The following is a 4,394-nucleotide window of genomic DNA, read 5'->3' as shown; positions in this document are numbered from 1 at the left end:
CCCACCATATAAGTGCTCACTGAACATTTTGCTGCCACAATATTTTGTCATCCCAAATGACAGATTTTCAGTCTCTGTGATAAAGCCTCCCTTTAAAAGATGGCTCAGATATGAAGGAAAAAAAAAACACCCTTCCTAAAGCAAGTGCATTGCTGGGGGGTTTTTTTCCCTTTCAAGAGGGAAGAACCTGGCTTCTAGAAATTACTTTGTTTTTCTCAGGCTCTAAAAGGAGAGCAGTATCAGGGCTTTGCAGGAGTGCCAGTCCCAGGGAGGCCAACTAGCCATCCCCAGCAGCACATCTAGATCCCTGCCTGTGCGACTGGAGGCTAAGAGACCGGGGGGCCCTAGGGCCACAAGAGCCGTTCTAATTGCCTGAACAGCCGCAGGGGACGTGATGCTAAAGCCATGTACTCTGCGAGGGCAACGTACCTTTGAGACTGGAGTCCTCTGAGTGTCTTATACAAGACTAGATTCCTATTGCAAGAGTAGGGAAAAGCAAAAAAGGAAATAACAAGAAGAATTAAAAAAAAAAAAAAGCTTCTTTACCATTATTGGCAATTATAAAGCAGCAGATATATTTTTTCATGTTAGCTTTGACAGAAATAACTCCCTTATCTTTAAACCTCCACAGAGTTCAATAGAGCTTAACTACATTGCTCTAGGGCTTCTCAGTGCAGTTGCAGTACAAACGTTCATAAAGTAGAGAGAGTCTGACATGTTACAAATACTAGTTTGAAGATCAAGTGATAAAATACTTTCCAAGGCTTCCAAGTTGCAATTGTAAATAACAGACCGTTACTAATGATACACTCTAGCATCAACACACTGCACCCCTTCCCTTACCCTCTTCAACATGAAAGAGATGAGATAAGACTCATCTGGTTTGACCTTAGCATGTTATTGTTCAGTTTTCCATTTCCTCATTTTGAATTTTTACCTAAGACATCTTCTCCTGTTAAAGTTTACCTCTGTTTGTTCAGGTAAAAAGCAATTAAAATTGATTTGTCTATATTGTGATGCATTTTCTTTTTCAGTAAGAGATAGAAGAGTTTCCAGAGTGAATTTGCAAATCTGTTTTTAAGTATTTGCTGAAAATAAAGTGAGAGCATTTAAATTTCCCTCAACTATTGCCAGTTATTCATTTGAGCTATTCTTTTTACATGCTAGAGCCCAGCACACATCCAGCAGCACATTTGTACTACACACAGTATCCTACCATGAAAGTGCACACAACCCCAGATTTGAACTTACAGCTGTCCTCTCCTCCATGGAAGGATGTGATGTAAAAATCCAGGAAAGGGACTTCATGGAGTGACTCTCAGTATATTCCATATATTCAAAAATATGTTTAAAGATAACAGGAGCATGCTAAGAAAATCAAGAGATTATCATGACAAAATACTTGTGATTGGAAAAGGCACAAAGAAATTCAATATCTGGAATATATCAGATCTGATACAGAAAATCAGACATCAGTTTTAAAAAGTGGATTATATGTAATCACTGGAGGGGATGAAACAAGCTAGAAATGCTGTAGGTTGTTAAAAGCTCACACCTTAAACGCTTTTAAAAATTATAGGTTTAAAAAATATATTTATATGCTTTTTGAAGGGTACGCAATTCCTCAGAGTCAAGTGTGAGTCTCCTGTGCTTATATGGCCTCCTGGGACAATATCTAATGTCAGCAGTGTAATTCCTTTTGCCTTCTTTCTTCAGGGAATCTCAGCTGCGTGCAGCAACCAGGCTACAAGCAATGTTGATTCTTCTGCTGTTACTCAGTTGATTTCCCTGTTGCCAGCCCACTGGATGTCAACAAGCACTTCTGCATACTGGTGAGTACACAGTTAAGTGATAAGTGGCATGAATGTCATGTTTCATTGGATCACATGAAGGAGGATACATATCCTAGGCATAGGAGAAAAGAGGTCAGTACCTACACACTGGTTCCCATGATTAAAGATTCATTAAAATTCTACCTTGTAACTGCTCCCACTCGGGCACATGACGGGACAAATACAGGCATAGGGCAGGAGGCCCTATCCCTCCTGTGTGACAGGGAAAGACTTAGCTGTGTGGTCTTCTCTTCCTTAAGGGACCATTGAGAAGAACTTATATGCCCGGTACAGGTGTTCTTTCTAATATTAAAAGTTATTTTGACTCCACTGTGCAAGAGAGTAGCCTGAACTGTAATGATAGATTTAAAATTACTTAATCTCTAAATACAATGTAGCAGAGTTGGGGTGGGGAGGAAGAAATAGTAAGAAGTGTCTTTCACTCCAATTTTTTCAATGAGGTAGAAGACGGAGTTAATTTAAGACTGAGACAAATCACTGTATGGGGACCTTTTTTTCTACACTCTTCTAAGCTAATTAGTTACATGTAAAATATACATCTGAGGGTTTTTTTTTCCCCTGGAATTGTCTTATTACTTCAGCTGTATAGTATAAACATGTATGTATGTATAAACATGAATGTATCACTAGTATAAGCATTGTTAGCCATACCAACCTACCTTTCAGACATTAATGGCTCAATTTTTATAAAGCAGGATGAACTTAAAACTGATGAAACATCCAACAGAGCCAAGGGCAAACCACATAGCAACAAGAGGCAGTTTTTCAGAACTGGTCAGGCAAACATGCCTGTTCTCTCTGGGGCATGGAACAACATTTAGCCACACACCTTTAAGTCCGGCAAGCAGAGATGATGCTGAGACAGTTTAAGATGGAAGCCTCCTTGAGGATTCTCCAAGTGGGATGGGTTATTTATTGCTAAGAGTAAACTAGAGAAGCCCACATACTAAATGAACATTTCCGTTCATATTTAAGACTTCCTTGGCACTTTCCCAAGCAAGAATTAACCATATACTGCTTATAAAAACAGTCTGAGGTAGGGTATTAGCAAGTAAAAAGAATGCTATTTTGGTAATTTTCACATTTTAAAAGGTTAGGCTTGATGTCACTTAATTTTCTAACTGAGCAAATCTGAACAATCTGGATCTGCTTTTACAATCTGTGTCTGACACACAGATAGAGACTGAATATATTACTGATTTCATGAATACACGTATATTCTAAGTTTTTCTCTTGCTGGCTTACAGTGCCTGATGTCCCCCACAGGCCTTTTTGTGGGGGACAGAAACAATCCCCTCACACCCAGGACTCTTCCCTCACACTCAGTGCTAGCAAGTAGTGCAAGGTGCATCAGGAACATGGCCTAGGAAGCCAGGTGGCAACCCAGGAGCGTCTCTGAGGGTTTTCTGTATTTTCCATTCTAATTTATGGCTTCCTGGGAAGTTTCTAGCAGGTTCAGTTTTATCTGTGTTATCTATGTGCTTGGCTTTTAAGTAGCTTCTGAGTGGCAAGTGATGTCATTAGGATGTTAATGAATGCCTGAAAGGTAACTTACAAAAATCCCCCCAAGCTCTAACAAGAAGAAGCCAAAAGCCAGGGCTGCAAACCAAAAGCTAGCCCCTTCACAAGACCGTAAGGCATTTATTTTGAATAAATAGTACTTGGAAAAAAATAATTAACAATTCTAAGGAAAAATTCTGATCAAGTTGGAAAAAAAAGAAGCTTTGGCCTTCTAATTTATTAAATACAGCACTCTTGAAAGATGAATGGCTTTTGTTGACTTGATGAGCACAACTAGGACTGTAAATTAGTCTTTCATGCTCGGGTCACTTCAGTAGTGACAACTGCCCTTTGTGGCATGTGTGTCCACAGCACCATGCACTCCATGCATCCTGGCACGGGCAGGGAGCAGCTGCCTCTACAAGAAAGGGCAGGGCACTGGTGACAGCAACAACTGCAAAAAGAAACGGTGGAGTCTTTGAAAACTTGCAAAACTTAAAGGTGGAAAGAAGAGGCAAAAATAGTAGGGGAAAAAAAAACCAAGCAGATGAGGAGAGAGCATTTCTTCACGTTTCTAGCTTCTTCCTGCAGCTTTGCCTGTTTCCCACTCCACTCTCAGGAGCATTCCCACGCACATTCCCCCGGGATGCCAAGGACCCAAGCCTCAGCGGCTCCGCGCGGCCTGACAACGCAGCCTCGGGGCCGCGGGGCCGCGCGCCAGGGCGCCGGGCAGGCAGCGCTCCCTGCGCAGGGCGCTGGCCGGAGCGCTGCCGCCCCCCGCTGCGCCCGCAGTAACTAACGCACTGCCCGGATGCGCCCCGAGCAGCCGCCGCTCTTGCAGCGCAGCCCCCGGCCCCGCTCCGCCCCCGGCCCGCGCCTCTCCCGGCGCCGTGACCGCCTCGGCGGGCAGAGGGCTGTGCAGATAGGGAACGCGGAGCCCCCGGCGCGGGCAGCCCCCGGCGCGGGCAGCCGGGGCTACTTAAGCGCAGCCGGCGGCGCGCGGGCTCCCATGCCGGCCGCGAGCTCCGCGGGGGCGCGGGC

This window comes from Nothoprocta perdicaria, unplaced genomic scaffold (assembly GCF_003342845.1).
Source record: "Nothoprocta perdicaria isolate Ctin4 unplaced genomic scaffold, notPer1 scaffold_42, whole genome shotgun sequence".
Classification (NCBI taxonomy): domain Eukaryota; kingdom Metazoa; phylum Chordata; class Aves; order Tinamiformes; family Tinamidae; genus Nothoprocta; species Nothoprocta perdicaria.
The sequence above is the reverse complement of the archived record's forward strand: the minus strand, read 5'-3'. Positions refer to the sequence as shown.